The sequence below is a fragment of the Sander lucioperca genome, chromosome 21 (genome assembly GCF_008315115.2).
Source record: "Sander lucioperca isolate FBNREF2018 chromosome 21, SLUC_FBN_1.2, whole genome shotgun sequence".
Lineage (NCBI taxonomy): Eukaryota > Metazoa > Chordata > Actinopteri > Perciformes > Percidae > Sander > Sander lucioperca.
In genome coordinates this window covers 1,939,867-1,965,629 of record NC_050193.1, presented here as the reverse complement: position 1 = coordinate 1,965,629, position 25,763 = coordinate 1,939,867, and the positions used below count along the sequence as shown (strand labels likewise).

Genomic DNA, 25,763 nt, shown 5'->3' with positions numbered 1-25,763 from the left:
ATATTTAACTACACTCTTAACATCTAGTAGATCGGAACATAATCTAAGATCAAGTAGATACATACTGTATGATGTTCCACAAACTAAAACAGAGTTTGGAAAAACTGCTTTTTGTTACAGTGCTCCAACTTCATGGAATGAGTTACAAAATCTGCTAAAATTGCAGGTTTTAATTTCACATACTGAATTCAAGTCCCACCTACATCAAATATATCAACATGTTTGTGCTTGTTTTTAAAATGTGAATTTCTGTTTTTTTTTTCTTATTTATTATTGCAGTCCATCCCTGTCTCTGTTATTTATTCTATGTTAAAGTGTATTTTTATGTGCTGCCTTCTTGGCCAGGGCTCACTTGTAAAAGAGATTTTAATCTCAATGTGATTTTTCCCTGGTAAAATAAAGGTTAAAAAAAAAAAAAAAAAGTAAAAATGCAGAGTTCCTGAGAACAATACTACTGACATTGTTGTCCTCCAGGAAACATGGTGTAAAGGTTCTTCCAGTGGTTATCCAATAGGTTACAGAGAAATTATTGTCCCGTCCACCAAATTAAAAAGAGTCACTCAGGGGAGAGAATCAGGAGGAATGATAATTTGGTATAAATCTGAATATAACGATTCAATAGAATTAATCAAGAGAGGTGAATTTTATATCTGGATAATAATTTTTAAAAAATCATCTCAGCTGACAAAGATATATTCCTCTGCCCCACATACATCCCCCCCTATGAGTCACCCTATTTCAATGAGGAGAGTTTCTCCGTACTCGAAGGAGAGATAAACCAATTTCAGAGCCAAGGTAATATTTTAATCTGTGGTGATCTGAATGCCAAAACAGCAGATAACTTAGACAGCCATGAAAACCTGTACATACTGGGGAACAACAGCCTAATAAACCCCACATATCCCCCCAAAAACAACTACGACAAGCGTACTAGCACGAATGGGACACAGGTCCTACAGCTCTGTTGTATGTTAGGTCTATATATTGTCAATGACAGAGTAAGAGGAGACTCTTTCGGTACATACACCCACAGTTCTTCCCTTGGCAGCAGTACTGTTGATTATTTTATCTCTGACCTTGACATTTTTACAGTTTTGACAATTTTTTCAATACTTTTAACAACTTTCCTAAACTCTTAACGCACCAATTCATCCATTTCATGCTCAAAATCAAACATTGAAAACTAAACTCTAACACTAATTTTCAAAATACAATAATTCACTAACACAATACACTATGTCCACCAAAACATGTCTCAAAATGTCACATGTTCTCTTCCAACAGGAACATTTAGTCAATCATAGAACAATATCATACAAAACACTAACATCCCATGGAATTACAGAAACTGCATTATTTCAAATGTGTCAGGTCTGCCCTTATACAATAGACAATAGTATATTGTATCGATCATAGATTGTGTTTTACACTGAAGTTTCTCTTGAAGCCTCTCTACATTTTTGTTTTGTTGGGTTTAGTAAATGCATGCATTTTGTTTCTTTTGCTGCAGAAATGCAATACAAAAAATGAATGACCCAACTCAGAGTAGCTTTATACTGTATGAAAAAAGAAGACAGAGACAGAATTCTCCTGGTACTCATCTTCCTCTCACTCGTGCAGCAATTTTTCTTACTTTCTTTGTGTTTATCTTTATTGTTCCTTTTCCACACAAAATCAGCCCAAATAGGTATAGGTATATAGGTCTTTTACTGTATGTACTACTACAGTACAGTAACATATGGTCATGCGATCGAAAGAACCTCAAAACCTGAGTGTTTCCTAGATGGGAATCAGCTGTGATTGATCTATTTGCATAGCTTCAATCAGCTGTTTCTCAGTAGCAATCGAATAAAATGGAGGGGGTATGTTTGTGTTTATTTGTGAACAGCTGTTCACATTCACTTTAGCCTATACGCTATATGTTTAGAACATGTTGTTATCTGTTCTGACATACAGTGTGAAAGCATTTACAAATTGTTCAGTATAAATCCATTGTTTTTCGTCTTGGTTGAGCTTGTGTGTAAAATAAGTTAAAGCATTTTAAATTTGTGTTAACTGTATGCATTTTGTGTCAAAGCAATAAGAAATGTGTTAATTGTATAGCCTACACAGACGGATGGTGTGCTAACTGTGTTAAGAGTTAAGGAAAGTTGTTAAAAGTATTGATAAAATTGTCATAGCGATCGGAAAAAAACTGTAATATAAAAGGTATTCACAGTCAATCCCCTTACTCCTCTGTCTGATCATAGTAAAATAAAAAAAAAATTAAAAAAAGGAAATCTCAAACGCAAATAACTAGATTCTAATTAATCTAAAAACCTCTACCCAGTCCTACAAATTGACTGCGAGCAGCACTGATCTCTACAGAAAGGCAATGGACAGTCCACAAATCCAATCACTCTTGGATGATTTTCTTTGTATTTCCTTTCCATACAGTTATGAAGGTGTGAATTTAGCTATATAACATAAATGCCATTTTTGACAAGGCAGCAAAACTAACAAATTTAAAGAGGATAGGAAAAACAGAAAATATTAGTGGTGAAAAATAGTTTGATAATGATTGCAAAAATCTAAGGAAAGAACTAAGAAATGTATCCAATCAGGAATACAGGGATCCAAATAACCAAACTCTTTATGGAGAAACACTAAAAGAATACAAACATTTATTAAGAACAAAAAGGGAACAGCATAACAAAAAATAGCTAAACCTAATCGAAGAATCAATACAGTCCAATCAATTCTGGGAAAATTGGCATAAACTAAACACAACATCTAAGGAGGAATTAGCAATCCAAAATGGGGATATTTGGACCACTCATTTTACTAATCTTTACGGATAATAACAAATAACCCAAGGCAACAGGAAATACAGAGGAAATTAAAAATCCTTGAATCAGCAATTAAAGACTACCAGAACCCCATTGACACCCCGATTACAGAACAAGAACTAACAGACAAAATGAAAAAGCTTAAACTCCGAAAGGCCTGTGGTGCTGACTCCATTTTAAATGAAATGATCAAATACACAGATAATAAATTCAAATTGGTCATGCTAACAGCTTTCAATATCATCCTAAATTCAGGTGTTTTCCCAGCTGTTTGGAACCAAGGACTGATAACCCCAATCCACAAAAATGGAGACAAGTTTGACCCAAATAACTACAGAGGAATCTGTGTGACCAGTAACCTGGCAAAACTATTCTGCAGTATTAGTAATGGCAGAATCTTACAATTCATTAGTGAACACAATATCCTGAGTAAAAGTCAAATTGGATTTCTCACAAAATATCGAACTTCAGACCACATCTTTACTCTCCACACCCTCATTGACAAACAATTAAACCAGAACAAAGGAAAAATCTTTTTAATGTTTTGTAGACATTAAAAAAGCATTCGATTCAATTTGGCATGATGGTCTTTTTATAAATTGATTGAAATGGGTATTGGAGGAAAAACCTATGATATCATAAAATCTATGTATACCAACAACCAATGTTCAGTTAAAATTGACAACCAACAAACACATTTCTTTCCTCAAGAAGTGGATTGAAACAGGGATGCTGCCTGTCCCCAACTCTGTTCAAAATTTATATAAATGAATTGGCAAAAAATCTGGAACTTTCTACATCCCCTGGTATCACTCTGGGAGATACTAACATCAAATGTTTGTTATATGCTGATGATGTAGTCCTGCTGTCCCCTACAAAAGAAGGCCTACAACAACACCTAGACCTCCTGCACAGTTTCTGTCAGACCTGGGCTCTGACTGTCAACCTAAACAAAACCAAAATACTGATTTTCCAGAAAAGATCTGGGAATTACAGTAAACATCAATTCTATCTATATACAGTTCAATTAGAACATGTGAAAAACTACACATATTTAGGTCTCAATATGAGTTCATCATGTAGTTTTCAAATGGGTGTGAATGAGCTGAGAGACAAATAAAGAAGAGCATTTTTTGCAATTAAAAGAAAAATCAAAACAGACATTCCAATAAAAATTTGGTTAGAAATATTCAAATCAGTAATAGAACCCATCGCTCTATATTGCAGCAAAATATGGGGCCCGCTCAGTAGACATTTAAAATTAACTGACGGGGACAATCACCCAATTGAGAAATTCCATGTAGAATTTTGTAGAAACCTTCTACACCTACCAAGACACATCCCAAATAACGCCTGCCGAGCAGAACTAGGCCAATATCCCCTCCAAATTACAATTGAAAAAAGATCCATCAAATTCTACAACCACCTGAAAACAAGCGACCCCCATAGTTTTCACTACAAAACACTACAATACCAAGAGAGAAACATAGAGAGAAGTCCCCTCAGTCAGCTAGCCCTGTCCCTCAGCTCCCTCATCTCACACCCCCCACCCTGGCTGCCTCCAGAAGACAGGCTGTGTCATATCTGTCTACAGAGACAGGTGGAGACAGAGCAACACTTCCTGCTTCAATGTAGCATATATACTGACATCAGAACTGAGTTCCTTACCAAAATTAAATGTAAACTCCCAGATTTTGATACACTCTATGACCAGAAAAAAAATGCAACATCTACTTGGAGAAACTATTGTGAGCGCTGTAGAAGCAGCGAGATATGTGAGTGCATGTCACAGCCTAAGAGACAACCAGCACAACAACACGTAATATCTGTAGCTAATCTCCCCACAGTTTACTCTGCCTTCTCATTTAGTCCTCTACTTCAGTTTACTCTGCCTTCTCATTTAGTCCTCTACTTCAGTTTACTCTACATTCTCATTTAGTCCTCTCCTCAGTTTACTCTGCCTTCTCATTTAGTCCTCTACTTCATGAGACTTTTTTCATGTTTTGCTTTTTTTTTGTCGGTTTTTGTCTTTGTTTTCTTTCTTACATTTGACACTAGCGATTTTACTGTATAGAGAGAGGGGGGGAGAGAGAGAGACAGAGAGAGAGGGGGGAGAGACAGAGAGATGGAGAGAGAGAGGGAGAGAGAGAGAGAGAGAGACAGAGAGATGGAGAGAGAGAGAGAGGGAGAGACAGAAAGACAGAGAGACAGAGAGAGAGAGAGAGAGAGAGAGAGAGAGAGAGAGAGAGAGAGAGAGACACAGAGAGATGGAGAGAGACAGAGACAGAAAGACAGAGAGACAGAGAGGGAGAGAGAGAGAGAGAGCTTTGTATGCAATCAAATGCAAATTTGGAAAAAGAAATATCCCCGCAAGAATTTGGCTAAAAATCTACAATTTTCTGATAACACCAATAATGCTTTACAGAAGCGAAGTTTGGGGCCCGATTTCAAAACCAGAATTTAAAAACTGGGATAAAACTCCCACTGAAAAACTGCAACTGGAATTCTGTAAAATTATTCTAAAAGTTCGCCCAAACACCCCAAACAATGCATGCAGAGCAGAACTCGGTATATTCCCTCTGAAAATTCAAATCCAAAAAAGGTCAATTAAATTTTGGCAGCATGTAAATCAAGCTGATAAAAATTCCATTGCATACAAAGATCTCCTGAGCAACCAGCAGTGTTCAGATGTCCACCCCCTGGACCAGCTGGCTCAGAGGTAGACAGACAGGTAGAGAGCGAGACAGGTAGAGAGAGAGACAGGTACACGGAGCTAAACACAGTCAGTAGTAGACAGACAGGTAGAGAGAGAGACAGGTACACGGAGCTAAACACAGTCAGTAGTAGAAAAACAGGTAGAGAGAGAGACAGGTACACGGAGCTAAACACAGTCAGTAGTAGAAAAACAGGTAGAGAGAGAGACAGGTACACTGAGCCTCAGAGCCGCCACAGACACAATCCTCAGTCTTCAATCAAAAGATTTGAAACTAAATTAAAAGACGAGTAAACAGAACAATGTCAAAATGAAAATAAAATACAACACAGACTTCCCTGAACAGAGATATCCAATTGGCCGAATATCTCAAAACAAAAAATCAAAAAGAAAAACGAATTTTAACAAAATACAGTCAGTGACCACGAGCTGGAAATTGAAAGAGGTCGACATTTAAAAGAGTGGAGACCAAGAGAGGAACGAGTCTGTACACACTGCCACCAGGATATCCAAACAGAATTACATTTCCTATGTACATGTCCCAAATATGAAGACTTAAGAACCAAATATTTCCAAAAATTTGAAAAACATATACCAGGCTTCACTACCTACACTGAGGACAAAAAGCTTCCTTTTTTATTAGAGGAAGATAAAAGCACGGCATGGCTAGCAGCTAAATATGTCTTCTCCTGACACAATACAAGGCTAAATAAATAGAGAATTGTATATATTATCATTTTTTTCTTTTATTCTTTTATTTATTTGTATTCTTTTTTTATATTATTGTTTCAACGTACCCTTTGAGGGACATGCACAGAATTTGTTTAGTATCTCCATTTATATCATAATTATAATATGTTTACTTGTATTATTATATCAGATGTATTTACTCCTTGTTGTTTATATGTATGTTTGTTCTTATGCTTTGGCAACACAGATGTATTTTTGTCATGCCAATAAAGCAACATGAAATTGAAATTGAAATTGAAAATTGAAATTGAGAGATGGTGGGAGAGATGGAGAGAGAGAGATGGAGAGAGAGAAAGAGAGAGAGACAGAGAGAAACATAAAGAGGAGGAGAGACGAGAGGAGGAAAGAAAAAAATGTCTTTAAATAAATGGAAGTTTTAGTTATTCACAGTTACAGGTCATGCTCTTTTACGTGAATTCAGCGTCTCTTTTTTATAGTAACTTAGGTTAAAATAGGTTTATTAAACATAGCTGTAAAACTGTGAAAGTAATAACTGTAAATTTAGTGACAGTAAAACAATGATCATTTTACAGTATTATGATGTTTTTCCCAGTTTTTTGCAAGAAAATTCTTCACTGTGGTAGTTAAAGCAAGCAGAGAGTGCAAAACATTTAATTATCTTTAAAAAAAATTGAAATGTTTTTCATGTTCTTTTACGTAAACTTACAGTCTAGTCTCTATTTTTGTGTTATTTTTAAAAGCACAGGAAAAATCTTTCTAATGACAGTTTGTTTTTTACAGAAAGCAGAGAGTTCAGACCTGGAGAGAGGCTCAGAAAGCTGGACACTGGTCCAGAGAGGTCTGCCTGCTGTGATTGGTTGGCTGATGCTGGGCCAGAAGCGTCTGCCTGCTGTGATTGGTCGGCTGGCTGGATGGTTGCTGGATGTGATGGCGGTCTCTGACGACAGTCTGCAGGTTGTTGAGTCTTGGAGGAAGCCCCTGATCTCTGAGCCTGACAGGACAGAAGCAGTCATTTTTAAAGGAAGCTGATTGGCCACACCTTCAGACAGGTGGAACTGCAGACGCAGAGGTTTGACATGTTGGGACAACTCTCTGATACACCGCTGATAAACAACACAGCTCATCTTAGGAAACACTTGTGCAAGACAGATCATATGTGGGTTGAGACATAAGGTTAGTGTGAGAACAGGGCAGTTCCCCTTCTCTATTCTTCCCCTTCGGCCTGTACTCTTCTTTGCAGAAATCTCCTAAACTTATTAATAGTGTTGGTAATTTTCAAGTTTATGAACAGCTGGCTCTCAACTGCACACCTTTGACTCTTTTAAAAAGACTTCCTTTTTTGGGTTTTGGCCTTTAGTTTAAACAGAATAAGCACACATAATCTCATCAACAGACCCAGACAGAATCTTTTTTACAGTTTTCAGCTAGGAAATGTCCTTTAAGTAATACTTTGAATTGAGGTTTTCTATTTTCTTGAATGACATGACTAGGCATTGCATTCCAATTAATCATGGCTCTATATACTACAGTGTTTTTCTCTTTGTTTGTTCTTACTTTAGGTAATGTGAATCTGCCCTCCGTAGCATGCCTAGTGCTGTAGTCATGTTTATCAGAACTAAGACAAAGTTGCTGATACAACACCCTTGGCTGGTTAGTCACTAAAATATTTCTAGTAAAGTTGAGCAATGAGGCAGTTAATCTATTCCTTACACTTAACCAGGATAGGCAGCCATGCATTGCATCAACGCTTGATCTGAGTGTGCACCTTAGTACACAGCATGCGGCCTTATTCTGAGCAATTTGCAATTTCTTTATAGCAGCACCTGACCAAACCCCTGAACAGTAGTCCAAATGGGATAGAACAATTGTTTTAATGACGTTTCCCATTACATTTTTATTGAGAAAATGTGAACATCTCCTTTTAACTGAGAGACCTCTACCCATTTTTTTCACCACCCCATCAATGTGTTGAGACCAGGATAATTTACTGTCTACTATAACCCCAAGAAGCTTGGTCCTTTGTACCTGTTCAACTGCCTTACCTTCAACATATAAATTTAATTTAGGTTCATTAAACAACAGATTTTTTGTTCCAAATACAATGCTTGTGGTTTTAGATACATTAAGAACTAGTTGATTATTTGTTACCCATTCCAATGCCGACTGCAATTCCTCATTCAAGACACTAGTAAGCCTGTCAGCTGTGGATGCCGCTATGTATAGTGAGTCGTCAGCATACATTGCCATTTTTGCATCTGTTAAGGTTAAAGGTAATTCATTGGTAAATATAGAATATAGCAATGGCCCCAAACAGCTTCCTTGTGGAATTCCACAGCTTACTGATTTTACCTCTGAAAAACTCACATTAAAGTACACCGTAAATAGCTTTCTAGCCAAAGTATTGCACTTGAATCGAAACCATAACATTTTAGTTTTTTGTGATCATATGTGATTGTGATCAATGATATCAAAAGCCGCAGTGAAATCCAACAGCACAGCCCCTACTAATTTCTCATTTTCTATATCTCTGTGCCAGTCATCTGACATTTGAGTGAGGGCTGTGCCTGTCGAATGTCCATTTCTATAGGCATGTTGATAATCTGTATATAAATTATTTTTCTGAAAAATAACATTGTATTTGTTCAAAAGCAATTTTCTCCATGATCTTACTTAAAGCCGGCAACAGACTAATTGGTCGACTATTTGGGCCACTAAATGGTACAGTTGGTTACACATGGCTAACTGGAATGGCAATCAAGTTTGCCACCAATTTAAAAAGTTTTGTATCCATATTATCCACACCAGATGGTTTGTCTTTACAACTGAGTAGCAACTTTTCCACATAACTCACTCAATCAACTTCAGTAAATTCAAAAGTACATTGTTTTCCTATCATAATTTGATCTCTAATCAAGGTATATGATTGTATGTTATTTGTTTGGCACATTTTCTCCTTAAGTTTTTCCACTCTGTTGTTAAAATAGTTATTGAGGTGATTAGCAATATCCACAGGCTTGGTAATGAAGTGTCCTTCTGATTCAAGAAATGATGGAGTAGATTTGGATTTACTGCCCATCATCTCATTAAGAATGTTCCATCTTTTCTTACTGTCATGCTTTGCATTCCTAATCGCACTTTCATAATACATCTTTTTATTTTTATTTAACTTAGTCACATCATTTCTTAGCTTGCGGTAAACTTGCCAGTCCGATTCATAATTGGAGTTATTTGCCATTTTCTTTGCTTGATCTCTCTGTGCCATACAGTCCTTCAATTCCTCATCAATCCAAAAAGATCTCACATTTCTAACAGTTCTCTTTTTCACAGGTGCATGCTTATACCATTATTTCTACAAACAACTTATTAAAAGCTTCAACAGCATCATCTGGATCATCCTGCCTCAACACACTATCCCAGCAAATATTTCTAACATCTTCTATAAAATGGTTCTCATTGAATTATTTAAATGCTTTCTTAATAATGATTTGTGGTCCGGCTTTTGGGACCTTTGATTTCCTTACTACAGCCACTAGGTTGTGATCACTACATCCGATTGGCAAAGACATACCTTTGCTGCATTGTTCTGCTTGGTTAGTATATGATCTATACAGGTTGCCGATTTGGATCCATCCTTTTTTTTAAATACTCATGTTGGTTTAGTTATCACTTTTGTTAATCCTCATGCATCTGTGATAGTTTGAATCTTATTCTTAAGTGGACAATATAAAGACTTCCAATCAATATTTAGATCTCCAAGGAGATATATTTCATTGGCATGATCACATACTGTATCTATCGTATCACACAATTTATCTAGATAATCAGAATTTGTATTAGGTGGCCTATAACAACAGCCCATAAAGGCTTCAAATGGGGGATATGATCTTGAAGCCATAATGCTTCTATTACTGCTGTCATTAAGTCTATCCTTACTTTCACAGGAATATGATTTTGGACATAGATAGCCACCCCACCGCCATTTGCATTTCTGTCTTTCCTATATATATTATATCCTTGAATACTTATTACAGCATCTTTAAATTAGAAATCCAGATGAGTCTCTGTTATTGCTAAGACATGTATGTTGCCTTCTGATATTATATTTGAGATATTAATTATTTTATTTCTTAGACTGCATATATTAATGTGAGCTACCTTCAGCCCCTTCCTGGGTAGTTTAATAGATTTCATTATACATAATCAATTTATATTATCCATTTATTGACTGGTCCATCTTAAGTTCCTACCTCTACAACCATCCTTCAAATTACTCCTAGGTCCAAACATACATACCAACAAAAACAAACAAAAACATCCCACCAGATCCCAGGCAACCAGACACCTTTTCATTCTAGGAAACACGGTTCTAGAGCATTCACAATGTTACGACTACCTCGGCCTGAAACTCAGTGCCTCAGGAAGCTTTGACCTTGCAGTGAATGCGCTAAAAGAGAAAGCTCACAGAGCTCTCTATGCCATCAAAAGGAATTTTTGTAACATATAAAGTCCAATTAACATCTGGTGCAAAATTTTTGACAGTGTCATCATGCCAATTGCACTGTATGGATGTGAGATATGGGGTCCACTCAGTAAGCTCGACTACACTAGATGGGATAAACACCCCATAGAAGGTTCCACAGGAAAACACCCACACATGCATTCAGGACAGAATTAGGAAGATTCCCATTGGCTTTAAATGTACAAAAAATATCATTAAAATTTCTGAATTAAAATTCTGGATACATCTGAAATCCAGTGCAGAAAATACCATAAAGTTTCAAGCAATCAAAACCCAAGAGGTCAGCCCTGAAACCAGTCCCCTCTGTCAGCTGGTTCTGAAGTTAACTAATACACCAACCCATCGATCTCAGACCAGCACTGCTTTCCAAAATCAGATCAAAATAAAACAAATTATGAATCAAAGTAAGAAAAAATAGACAGATTCTTACCAAGTACAGGCTCAGTGACCACAGCCTTGCAATAGAGAAAGGCAGGTACAAAAAAGCATGGCTTCCAGAAGAGCAGCAGATCTGTGGTCACTGTACGACTGGTGATGTTGAGAGTGAGACAGAGATGCACTTTCTCCTATACTGTCCAAAGTTTGAACAGATAAGAAGAGGATATTTTTACAATTTTCAAACAAAATTACAAATGTTAGCTCCCTTAAAGACTCAGAATTGGCCCACTTGCTAGGAAAAGGACTGACTGCTCCGCTGGCTACCAAATATGTTGCAGCTTGCCATGACATGAGGGACAGGGAGTCAGACACCTTACCACAATGCCCAACCTAGGGCCTAATTTACTAACACTAGCGCAGTTTGCGCTGCGTCTGTTTATACGAGTTTGGTAATAGCGCACGCTATGCATCCACAATTTGCGTAGTATTTATCAAACCTGACACCCATCAGGCAATCAGCGCATACTGCGGCCTCCATTAGCGCGCCTCTGAAAGAGCAAACAATTGGCCCGTATGTATCTATCATGGATCTTCCTATGGGAAAAAGAAAGTGCAAGCTTAAATTTAGTGAAGAAGAAATTAACATCTTAGTGCATGAAGTAACCGCAAACCTGAACATATTACAGGGCAGAACATCCACACCCTCGGAAAAAAAATTCAATTTGGATTGCCATAACAAATAAAATCAACTCGTCATCATCTACACGGAGAGAAGTGGAGGAGGTAAAAAAACGGTGGCAAGACATAAAGCGCAGAACAAAAGAGAAGGTTGAGTACAACTGGGCACAATCGAGGAGAACCGGCTCAGGTCCACCAGAAATAGACACGCTAACTACGACTGAAGAGGTGGTGCAGCAAACGCTCGTTGCCGAACAGCTGGAAGGTGTGGACGGCATAGATACTGCTGAGATCTCTGTAGAGAATGAAGGTATGTGTGGTTTGTTATGATACTGGTGTGTTGGCATTAAGTATATATGCATATGTTTAGCCTATATCATTAATATGTCAACCCAACCGATGGGGTTAAGTAATTAAAGAGTGTTATAGTTAAATAATCGCAAAATTGCTTATCAAAAATGGTACAGACATGGAGGCGTTTTTCTTTTTTTGTGCCAAGTGTATTTGATGCTATGTTTGGAACTTGTCCTCTCACAGCATTTGGGGAACCACTTCAACCACCTTCAAGTCTTGGCCTGTCTCAGCCTCCTGTGCAACCTGCCTCGTCTCAGCATCCTGCACGCAGGATAGATGATATTGATAAAATGCTGTTGACTGAGCAATGCGCCCAGACAAAGGCCCTTCAACATATATCTGGTAATGTGCAGCAGATGAACCATGAAATGAGACGGAATAACGTTGAATATCCACGAATAATAAGAGACAACCACTCTGGTTTAGATCAGGGAGGCCGTTCCTCCCAATCACACCTCTCCATGTATCTCTATCATTGCCCACATGCGAGTTGAAGTTCCCCAGCAGAACTATGGAGTCCCCCACTGGAGCCCCATACAGGACTCCATTCAAGGTCAACTTTTTTTTGGTGCATATGCACAAACAACAGTCAGAGTTTTCCCCCCCACAACCCGCAGGTGTAGGGAGGCGACCCTTTCGTCCACTGGGGTAAACTCCAACGTAGTGGCGCTCAGCTGGGGGCTTGTGAGTATCTCCACACCCGCCCAGTGCCTCACACCCTGGGCAACTCCGGAGAAGAAAAGAGTCCAACCCCTATCCAGGAGTATGGTTCCAGAACCGAGACCACCTCCCACGCAAGTTCCGGCTCCTTCCCCCACAGAGAGCCCATGGGATGGAGAGAGAGGTGCCACGTAGCTTTTTCGGGCTGTGCCCGGCCGGGCTTCATGGCAAACCCAGCCACCAGGCCCTCGCTGACGAGCCCTCCATCTGGGCCTGGATCCAGACAGGGGCCCCGGGCTTCCTACAGGCAGGGTCACTCTATCTCTTCCTCGTTCACTCATAGGGTTTTTGAACCATTCTTTGTCTGGCCCCTCACCTGAAACCACTTTGCCATGGGAGACCCTACCAGGAGCACAAAGCTCCAGACAACACAGCCCTCACGTTTATAGGGACACACAAACCTCTCCACCACGATAAGGTGATGGTTTAAACGAACATTTTTTATAAAAACAGAGCAGGAGACAAGACAGTGATCATTAAAACCCACAGGCTGAATAACACACCTCTTAAAGCTATTAAAGTGGTGTCTAAAACAATAGAGGTGATCCAGTCTGGCCAGGGATAAAACACTGTCTCTTGAGTGACTCCAGGTGTACTGCCTATGGTTAGGATTAAAACCCCTCCACAGGTCAGACAGGTCATGTGTTTCCACTAGCTGTCTGATATTGTGGGACGATGCAGAATGAGGTTCAGGATGATTCCTATCTAGGGTTGGATCCACCGTACAGTTACAGTTTTTCTCAATTGCTTAAACACTATAACCAGGCTTTTGAACTAAAATTTCAAAACCATAACGCCATTTTTCAAAAAGCACACTCATTTAACTAAACTATAAACACTATTCCCTGGTTTTGACACAAGTCAGATTTGTTGAACTGTTACTGCAAAACTCTACACACAAATCCCTTAATTTCTCATTGCCTACACCATGTTGTCATTTAGAAAGCACAGCATCCAATATTGCTCACTCAAGTCAGCACAGCTGAAGCTCAATTAGCACACAATTACCCAGGTGGAAACACTACGAGTCAAAATTGATCACACACCAATCAGAACTTTCAATAGATAGATTTATGCAGCAAGTGTTTATTTTGAAACATGAAGTGGAAAAGAGGGATAAAGAGCTTCTACTTTTTTTTAAGAATACAGGATTGCATGAATTATTCCTTGTGAGAGGATTATGAGTGAATTAGACACATCATCTTCATGTGTTGTCCACATGAATATGTTTAGCCAGCAGACAGTTATAGGCAAGTAAAACCATGTTAGGCTGAGATTAGATTTAAAGCAATGCTAAAACTTCTGCTTAAAAGGGGTAACCATTGCAATAACAGGATAATATTCAAAGGAGAGTGATTGAGGATAATAATCATTTTCAAGGAATAAATTCCATCAGCCTTTCCACATTTGATCGCATCCTCTGAAAGCATCGGTTCCCGGATGAACAGGTGTACCGCGTCCCTTTTGAACGAAATTCTGACAGGGTAAAAGACCAACGAGTGGAATATGTTCAGGTATGACTTTTGATATTGTATGAAGTATTGTGCACCATCACAGTATAGCAGTTTATGCTGCCATTTGTGCCCTCCTGAACTGTGCTACGGGGTAGTGATATACTCTATTGTGTTTTGATGTGTTTTGCAGAGAATCTTTGAGATTGAAGGCTGGCCTGTTCCACCTGAAATTATCTTTGTGGATGAGGCTGGTTTCAACCTCACCAAAAGAAGGAGAAGGGGGAGGAATATAATCGGCCATCAGGCTATTGTAAATGACCCTGGTCAGCGTGGAGGGAATGTCACGATGTGCGCAGCCATCAGCCAACGAGGGGTACTCCACCGCCATGCCAGTCTAGGACCCTATAATACTATGCTCCTTCTTGCATTCCTTGACGGTCTAAGATAGCATATGTTCCAGCTGGACCACAGGGAACCAGCACAACCAGAGCACCCTCACTATGTTGTTGTTTGGGATAACGTCAGCTTCCATCGCGCTGCTCTGGTTCGTGACTGGTTTACCGATAACCCAATATTTTCCAACCTCTTTCTGCCTGCATACTCTCTATTTCTTAACCCAATAGAGGAGTTTTTTTCGGCATGGCGGTGGAAAGTGTATGACCGAGAACCTTATATGCGTGTTCACCTCCTTCAGGCCATGGAAGAAGCCTGCCTAGACATATCAGTAGATGCGTGCCAGGGGTGGATCAGGCATGCAAGAGGATTTTACCCCCGCCGCCTGGCTAGGGCCAATATAGCCTGTGATGTGGACGAGATTGTCTGGCCTGACCCAGAGCAAAGACGGGATGCTGATGCAGAATAATTATTTTTTTTTTTTACTGTGTAGTACTGTAATACAGTAATGAATAAAATGTGCCAATGTAACCATTGGTTGTGTCTTGTGTACATCTGAAAAGGTTTGTGGCAACATAACTTAACAGTTTTGGAAATGTTGTTTTGAATTTATTACACCAGTGTGTAAAACTAAGTTTTAGTGTGTATGTTGTGACGGCTTGTGTGTCCCGTCTGGGGTCAAAGTTTGGTTTTTCAGCAAGAGTTAATGGTTTTTATATAGTGCTTCATTTTGAACTGAAAATAGGATGTTTGGTGAATTGGGTGAGACGTTATGGATTTGGGTTTACTGTTTTGAGGATACGAGGCATAGTTTCAAGAAATGTGTTTAAGCAATCGAGAAAAACTGTAGTTGAATTTCTCTATTTTTCTCAAAAATTATATCTTTAAAAATAAGCTTTTGGACTATTCAGGGTCTGTACATTTGGTCTTAAGACCACCGAACCTGATTTCTTTACAGTTTTTTTCAAATGCTTACAAACAAAACCTTTTCATGTGCCACGATTTTTGAAACCTCTCACTCAAAGTGCAAAACTACACAGCAAATCTCCAAAACCAGAAGCTATTTCTCAGCCTTTCACTTAGTTTTCAATTGCATAAAACACTTTTTTCAAAACATTACACACAATTATCTACCTAAGACGCAACAATCTAACAGGAAGTGACTTGCTTTCCTTTTCTAAACACAACCAATCAAAATGCTACACTTATTTACCAGGGCACACACACACTCCTCACATGTGCAAACACATTATGTCATAACTGAACACTAACCAATCACTGCTTTAGTATAGGCCTATACAGAGGTCAAAGGTCAGATTTCACTGTACGAGCACAAACCCCCCTCTCAGATCACAGCCAAACAAATATGTACTTGGAAAAAAAAACAGTAGAGATACTACTAAGAAACAGCCCAGTAAACTGTACAATCTAAATCAGGCATACAAATGGGCTCCAAACAGTTTATACACACTTTGGACTCAAATGAAATAAAACATGCAGTAAACACATTCAACATAGTCCACTATCAAAATACATCTGAAGGCGTTAACAAAGCAATAAAAGACATTACCCATATCTTCCGAAAAGCTGCATTAAATGCCAAACTTGGGAAAACAAAAGGAAAACACCTCCACAGTGAACAAAAAACCTCTGATAAAAAATGGTTTGACAGTGAATGTAAAGAAATGAGGAAACATTTAAGACAGCTATCAAACCAAAAACACAGAAACCAACATGACCCAACACAACAACATGAATACTTTGAAACTCTGAAACAATATAAACAGACCATAAGACTAAAGAAATTCCACTATACCAACCAAACACTTCAGGAGATTGAAAACGCAGTAGACCAGGGTCAGTTCTGGGACATGTTGAACAGTTTAGAAACCACAAAGCCACAACAATTGGCAATACAAGATGGAGACATCTGGGAAAAAATACTTCAGTGACCTTTACAAAAGTATTGCACCTGAAGACCAGAAGGGATCAATGTCAACAGCAACCTTGGGAAAATATTCTGTAGTATCCTAAATTCAAGGATACTAACCTTGTTTCATTAACTTTAAAAAAGCCTTTGACTCCATTTGGCATGGACTTTTCTTCAAAATCCTTCAAAGTGGAATAGGTGGCAAGGCATATGACCTTATCAAATGTATGTACAAGTACAACCAATGTGCTGTGAAAATTAATAATCAAAGAACAGAATATTTTACCCAAGGATGCGGTGTGAAGCAAGGATGCTGTATAAGTCCTGCATTATTCAACCTGTACATAAATGAACTTGCAGACCAGTTGGACCGATCAGCAGCTCCAGGCCTCACACTCTTAGACACAGAGATTAAATACCTGCTTTATGCAGATGACCTTATTTTGTTGTCTCCAACCAGAGATGGTCTCCAACATAACCTGTCTATCCTGGAACAATACTGCCATAACTGGGCATTGGAGGTCAATTTCAAGAAAACTCGAATTATGATCTTTCAAAAAAAAAGCCAGATGTCTTGAAACCAAATACCATTTTACTTTGAATAACACCCAAATTAAACACACACAAAATTATACTTACCTTGGTCTGACCTTATCTGCATCAGGAAATTTCAATAAAGCCATACATTCACTTAAAGAAAAAGCATGCAGGGCTGTATTCATTAAAAACCAAGCTGTTTAGCATTAACATTCCAATTAGAATCTGGACTAAAATATTTGATAGTGTAATAGGCCTATGTCACGCAACAATTGAAGACCGGATGTACATCTTTGAGTGGGGATACGGCTCTTACGGTTTGCTTTTTACAATGGCAGAGTTCAATAGGTACCGCTGGACCAAGTCTCCTCGCAACCTGCCTGAAGTCAACTACGACGATGTGGTTTGGTTAGTAAATGAACACTCTCAAGTAGAAATGTCAAAATTGAGGAAGGGATACAAGTTCTTCTGGGAGAAATTAATTTTCAATGACAGAGGTAAGTGTTTGAATTCCGCTGACACGCTCTCGCTAGCTAGCTTGAATGTCAAAGTGTATTGATATAGCTAGCACACGAATGTGTCAGATAAGTGTAATACGTGTGTCAGATAAAACATCCTTTTTAATTAATTGAAAAAAATATGATTTACTGTCATTGGTAGGAATACATATTTAGTTTCTCAGTGGCTCCAAAAACTTTGCCTGACGAGCCCCAAGATGTTGGGTAGCATAGCTAGGTAGCAGCTAGGCACTGCCTACTGTACATGTAAATGTCGCTAGCATGTCAGATAAGCTCCAGGCTACTGATAGAACATAGTTGAGAATTATTATTCGGGGGAAAATATGGCTGGTAGGCTGTCATAGGCTACCAATGCCCAGACATGTTGCTATGGTGTGATAATCTTTCCCTCTCCTACTGCAGTGTCAGATTTAGTTAATATGGAAGTGGCAGTTAGGGCGAACTGCTACTGTTCTATGAGGAAAAACGAGGAGCCTCAAACCCTGCAAGTTACAGTGCTAGGATGCCCAGGTCTGAGTCTGAAATCATGCTCTATCCATGCACAACAACATGCTTAACTCGCTTTTCGTAGTCTTTTGTGCATCAATGGGACTGTTAAACCAGATTTACATTTTGGGATTCAGAAAATAGGCCCACCTCAAATTCATAATATGTAGCGCCTAATGAATAGAGCATGGTTTCTGACCTGCACAAGTTCTGTTTCATGTCTGCTGTTGCAGATTGTAATGTTCTGTATCATGTCTGCTGTTGCAGATTGTAATGTTCTGTTTCATGTCTGCAGTTGCAGATTTTGTTTTATATCTGCTGTTGCAGAATCTCTGTTCTCATATTTTGTTCCTTAATCCACTGATGTTTATGTGTTTCCTGGGTAAACGTACCCATTAAGCCCAGGCACCATTTAAGCCCACTTGCAACTTTGAAGTCAATTTAAAAAAAGAGGGGGCTGTCTTCTGCTACTCATTATTTTATCCAATCTAACAAGTTCTTAGTCACACGTCAGTTTTTGTTGAGAACCAATCACATTTGTCAATGTTGAGTTTGGCCAGCCTACATCAGTGCAGTCTCAAGGAGGCTCACTTCAAGTCGCCTCAAAACTTTGGTGTTTTGGGACCCCTCAGAAGGAATCTATTTTCAACAATTTAAAACCACTAACTTGGTAAGTGCATTCATATTATGTAAATTGAGAGATTAATGATTTTATTGTTGTGTATTATCAAATAGTTTTTTGTACTATTTGATTTCATTTGGAAAGATGAGTTTTGCTAGTTAGCGTAGTGAGCTAATCACAAGGTCAAAATATAGCCATACTGATAGATACACTGCCGAAGGATTAAAAATGTTAAGTATGTACACTAAATGTTTTCTGATTCATTTTACATCAATCTACAAATTAAGACACAATAAATGGTTTGGGTGGGCTAAATATTTTTTAAAAATGCCTTTTTTCAAGGTGGGCTTAAATGGTACAGTGAGCTAAAAAGCAGCTAGCACAAGCCAAATTTGAATGAAAATACCTTGATAATTCTGAAAGTTTGGCAACAGAGGGACAACTATGATGGCAAGTTTACAGCATATTTAGGCTCCAGGCATAGCTTTATAAATATATTTCATTTTGGTGTGAACATATCATCTTTATTTCCCCGGTAGTCACTGTCGAACCATTTAAGCCCAGCATGTTCCATTTAAGCCCATCTCATGTGTTTCAATAGGAAATTTCTGAAATTATGAGTTTGATAGGAATTTTTGATATAAAGATTTGTCATTTTGTCATTTTCACTGTAATCCTGTGACTTTGATGTTCTTTTACCTTACTGACTTCATTAACAAGAGTACATCACAGATCACACACTGGCCAGACGTATTATTATGTAACCTAATTTGCATAATTATTTGTTTACAGTGAGAAAAATTACAACAAAAAGGAAGAATTAAAACAGTTGTCCTAAAATCATCGAGGCATGTCGGAGGTTCATCCTTTGCCGGGCTAACCTGCAGAGTGCTGGCCCTTTTCACCTGGCAAACCACCAAGAAATCGAAATACTGTACAAATATATACTAAAAGCAATGCAAGTAGGCTAGCCTCTTCTTTATGAGCTGTTTTGCAAGTCATGTTTGATATCTGATGTTAAAACGTTATTAGTGCAGGTGAAGAGTTGGCAAAAGCATGCCAACAAACTGTATGCAATTTATTGTCAATTTTAATGTAAGGCAGGTTATTGACTGTTTCAGTGTCAGTGGTTTTACTACTTTAAAAATTGTTATATTATCAATATTAAAAAAACAACAACAACTAAAACCTATGAAAGTAGCTTATCAGAATTGCAGTCTTATCTCTTGTTTACGAGCTGCTCCTCAAGTCATGTTTGTGGTTTGATGATGGTTGTTAATGGTTCAGGTGACAAATTGGCTAAAGCAAGTCAAACATAAAATGAAATGGTTTTTTAGATACTTGTTAATGTTTATTATTGAATAAATATTTGGTGTTTTCACTACATTTAAAATAATACATTTTTATATTTTGTCAATCATTTTCGTTGTAGGCTTATTTGGAACACATGTGGGCTTAAATGGTGCCACGGTACCATTTAAACCCATGCCAGACTTTGGACTTTATTCATAAACTATCTTTATTTTATATGATAACATATACACAAATAAATAGATGTATTTTCAAATGAGAGATTAATATTACATTTTAACAAATGATTATGTTAATAAACTATGTCAGTATGTATGAAAAATAACTGAACTCATTTTTTGGTGGGCTTAATGGGTATGTTTACCCTATGTTCTCCATTTCTAGATTGTGCTGCGTGCAGTTACACTGGTGCAGTTAAGTGGATACTCCTGCTTGTGTGCTGCTAGAGAGGCGTTATGCAATCATGTGGTTGCACTCCTATTTCAGACGCATTACTACAGCTTCACAGGGGAGCAATGCGTGCCAATACTTCTGTGGTGCACCAGTGAGCTTCAGTCATGGCACCGACCAAGGACACAGGTTTGTGTGTATCCCTCAGGTCTAGCCAAACATCCTGTATAGTCTACTCAGTAATAGTTTTTGAAGTTCTAGTATTTAGACAGGTGACTAACATTCACTTAAGTATATATAGATGTATACTCACAATGTGACTTATGTTCTGAAATATTGAAATTCTTTGAAACTTTTGACTGCATTTTTTTCCTTTTTTTGGTTTTGCTCCAGGGGATTCACCCGGAACCCACGGACCAACTTGTGGTGAGGAAACCCAAGACACTGGACTCTACACTACCAACTTCTAATTATGAGAAATATACCAATATATTTAAAAACTACAACTCCCACTATAGACGGGCCCCAGAACCTGTTACAAAGCGTGTGCACTTGTAGTTCTTCCGGGGAGGGTGGGGGGACATGTTGGACTCCTGTGTTTTTGCTGTCTGCCGTGGCTGCTGGCTTCGTTCCATTTCAGATTTCAGATCTAAATAAATGTTGATAGATGTAGCGTTATAGTTTAAAAAATATAAATAAACAAACAAGCAATCCAGCTTCCCTGGCTGAAATAGACCGAAATAATAACATTAAAAGAAATACATATAAACCATGATAAGATCTGGTGAATAAATGTTGATTAAAACAGCGGTTATTGGGCTAAAAATACCAATAATAGCAAAGCTGTGTACAGCTTCTCTGCCGCAGCCTGACTGGCAGAAAGAAACGTGCTGTGATCAGGGAATCTGTGCGTAGACCATGGATGATGCCTGTCATTGACTTACATAGGCATCGGATCTGTGGGCCCGTCACGGAATTTAGGGGCCGTGTTCATTTTACGGAATTCTGTGAGACCAGGTTGACCTGGAATATGCAAGATCATATGTGACCTGGACGACCTAACTTTAGTGGACTCTAACTTTGGGCCAGTCCCTCAAGGTTCCGTTCTGTCAGTGCAAGGGTGTATGATCCCACCACAACCCCCCACCGCCCTTTGGCTTAGCTGAGGTGAAATGTCCAAATGTAGACAGTATAACAGAAGTCAAGCATGTTAGGTTTGTTAATGGTAAGGCCAAACTAAAGAAAAACACAAATATTACTGCCAAGTGCATGGCCAGTTAGCCATCACTGGTTTGTCATGGTGTGATTTCATAACATCAACAAAAAGTGACCTGACAGTGGAAATAATTTGGCATGATGAATCCTTAATTGCTGCAATGAAGGATAAACTTGATCTGTTTTATTTCAACACATACATGGACACATACCTCCTGAATGCCAAGTAACTATAGTCAACAGTGATGATCTCTCTATTTCTCACGCTCACACACACACACACACACGCACGCACGCACGCACACACACACACACACACACACACACACACACGCACGCACGCACGCACGCACACACACACACACACACACACACACACACACACACACACACACACATTTACAATCTTAACTATTATAAGTATTTCTTTTAAGTATATCATACATTCTATAAATTGTATTTTTAACTTTGGGGATACTGACTGATTTCTCAGATTTCTTGGTTATAAATGCCCATAGTAAACCACACAATTATCATAATAACCAAATTCAAATTGTGGGCTTCCTTTCACATTCTCCTTGCAGTTCAATGAGAAGAAATTTGAGTTGTGAAAACTCTTTAATGACCTCTAGTGTTTGTTTTTTTGGTCACCGCAGAGAATCTGCTATAAAGGCGAACCAGGTTCTCCCACGTCTCGAAACATATTTTATATTTAGTTGGGGTTGATTATCTGCTAAACATATCTATTTATTTATCTATTTATTTCAGTTTATAGAAAAAATAAACTCTGGTGGTCTTAATGATGTGTTCAAATGGGTCATGCATGTTGGACCCTGTGCATAAAATGACTTGAAAACTGAATCAAGAATCAGTCTGTGTGACTTTTGATGTTGATATCTGCTTGGACTCTCTAATGATCTACTGAACATTACTGTGCCTTCATACATTACCATTTTTAATGTTGTGACAATCACTAACAGTCACTGTGAAACACAACATGAATTCATTCAATCCCACACACACACACACATACACACACACACACACACACACGCATACAAAAAAAAAACTTCATATCTATTTCATTTCTTTTCACAACATTCATGTAATTACTTTCTCTGTAAAATGTACGTTCAATTTTAAAAAAAATTTTTACAACATTTCTGCACATTTTCTGTGTAGTTTTCTTTTTCAATATATCTGCTGTGCATATGTTGCACTGACTTGTTTGGTGAAAAATGAAAAAAATAAATGTTTCAACAGCATGTGTGTGTATCTGCAAATATGTCTGTGCATGTTAACAACTATTTTAGTATTATGGCAAAGCATACAAAAATGAGAGTGCTTTTCATTATGCCCAACAGTGTGTAGTTGGTTAGACAAAAATCTGATAATATGAATGAAGTGTGTGCCATTTGGTGCAAAAGTTTGATTTTGATAATGATATATGTAGTTTTGGTTGCAGTGCTTCATTTTGCAGGATATAGGAGGTATTTTGCAGTTTGTGTGTGTGGTGTTTTAATGTGTCACACTGGGACATCACCCTTCACATCTAAAGGGCCTTGATAGTTGGACATTAAGCAACAAGTTACCCACAGCTGATTCACAGAGCCTGAAAGGGTCAAAGGAATGGTCTTGTCCCAGATATGATATTCTTTGATCCTTCTGATGGCCCTCTCCACCAAGATCCTAAGTCGGGCGATACTCTGGGTTTTTTCGGTGTCCTCTCTGCTGAACCTGGTGCCTCTTTTAAATGGGGGGATTATGAGGGTGGCCCCAACTTCAGAAAGCATATTGTCGATGACAAAGCCTTTGTCAGCCATGCATGCATCTCCAGGCTGAAGTAGACAAAGGATTCCTGACTGCTGTGTGATTTCTCTGTCTGATATGGAACCAGTGTACAGCTTTGAGATGAAGGTGATAACTCCACATGGGGCAATGCCATTCAGACCTTTGAAGGTGTTGGTGTTCTTGTAGTTGGAGAATGTTTCAGACTGGAGGGTGAGTGATGATGGTGCCTCACACCTGATTTCTGTGCAGTCTAGAATCACTCGCACGTTGGGACAGTACTGGGCAAACTTTGATGGCATTGTTGCTTGCACTCGTTCCCTTGTCATCCAAATTGGCTTTGACCCCAAGACAAGGAACAGGTAGTTGGCCCATGTGATGATGACTCTGCTCACAGTGGTGGTGCTGATGCCAAATATGTCTGCTATCACCTTCTCTCTCATCCCAACAGCAAGGCGACAGCAGTACAGAAAGAGTTCATCAACAAGTTGCAGTCTCCTGTTAGGGCTGGGTTTCTCCAGTGCCATGACATCAGTTGTCCTCTGGGCTCTACTCCAGTAGAATAACCTGGATGCTGAGGGTGCGATGGATTTCCAAAACGACCAAAACACCTTCTCATACGTACCACCTAGTGTCATCCAGTCTGTCCCCTGAGCTAGCTGTCTCAGGCTGTACCACCTAGTGTCATCCAGTCTGTCCCCTGAGCTAGCTGCAATAGCCTGAATTGTGTAAAGTAAGATGTAAACAGTAAACAATAAGTACCCCACGTCATCTCCAGACTCCATCTGGAACTTGGAAACAAAGTAAGACAATCAGCTATAAAACTTAAAATACAAACTCAATTACCTGATTAAATCAATGTTATCACGCCGTCTCCCGGCCATTTTTCACCGCAGAAAGCTGCTCTCTGCCTGGCTAAAGCTAATATAGCTAGTCTAAAGAAACAAGGCGTCTATCCCAACTCACGTTACGGTTTGGAGCCGCAACACTGGAAACGTAACACTAATCTACAACAGCAGTCTGTGTTTAATAATGTAATTTACACTGATTTAAGTGTTCTTGGATACGCAGTTTGTGGCTTGTTCTCTGGGTGATGGCGTCGGATATGCGTTAGCATTTTAGATGTATTTCCACTCACATACCCAACAACTGCTGAAGAACGCCGACACACAGTCCTCGTCTTACCCACCACTCTCTCGCCTGTGCTACCATAACTGGCTGGGAAACCAAAGTTTTCCCAAACTTGCAATCTTAAAGAGACCGGTGGGTCCTCTAACTCTTGTGGGTCGCCACCACTCGCCATACTCGTCCTTAGTGCTGCTATCTCTGACTCACTCACTGGACCGTCGAGTCGACCTGACAACAAACTGCATACATAGGTGGAGCTCGGCTGCATAGGCACTTTAGAGCTTAGGCAGGGCTACAGATTAGGTGTCCCTGAAGAACCCACGTATCTAACAGTAGTTCCGCATTACATTAATTCATTTGCATGCAAGTTTTACTTATTTTTATACCGTGTATTCTCTGTGTAAATTCATGCACCGAACCATGATGCCCGTTCCACCCCCCTAGTGTGTGTGTGTGTGTGTGTGTGTGTGTGTGTGTGTGTGTGTGTGTGTGTGTGTGTGTGTGTGTGTGTGTGTCTGTCGCTCTCTGTGTATCTGTGTGTGTGTGTGTGTGTGTGTGTGTGTATGTACCAGGTTTATATTATTAATAATTAGCCAGAGACTATTACATAGCTAACGGGGTATGCCTTGTTGTGAATAGAGCAAAAGAGAGCTGTGCCTGAATCCACTGTCGTCACGGAGTTAAAGGCAGTGAATTCCATTAGGTGAGTCATTCCTAAGCACTAGGCCTTGAGTTCGCTAGCATCCATGCTAATCGGTGCTAATAGTGCAAAGCTAACGGGTTTGCTAAGGTGTTGTATTCATATATGCTAATAGGGTAATTAGCCACAAAAGGCTAGCAGACTACTGCATATTGCCTGTGAAAAGGCTAATCATTCTATCTATTGGTTATGAAAAGTAATGTTGCTTTTCAACAGTATTGCTAGCTGTGGGTATTTTGTTGAATGAATGTTAGTACAAATTGTGAGTTTAATTGTTTAACTAGAGTTTATGATGAAGTAGCTAACTTAAAGAGGCTAATTTTTAGTGCATTCTTTCTAGTGTTACCAGTACAGGGAGGGATAAGTAAGCACACGTGTCTTAATGCCTCT

General features: G+C 38.9%; 2 protein-coding genes across 3 annotated transcripts in view; one reads left to right on the top strand and one right to left on the bottom strand.

Moving 5' to 3' along the window:
- The window catches only part of LOC116061935 (BPI fold-containing family C protein-like), a 127,482-nt gene extending 120,119 nt beyond the window's left edge, over positions 1-7,363 (bottom strand). The window contains exon 1 of the mRNA XM_035997038.1: positions 7,097-7,363. The gene's annotated coding sequence lies outside the window, so the exon portion shown is untranslated. The remainder of the gene's footprint in view (positions 1-7,096) is intronic.
- The window catches only part of LOC116062299 (cephalotoxin-like protein), a 1,100,540-nt gene that overhangs the window by 762,264 nt on the left and 312,513 nt on the right, over positions 1-25,763 (top strand). The window lies entirely within an intron of this gene.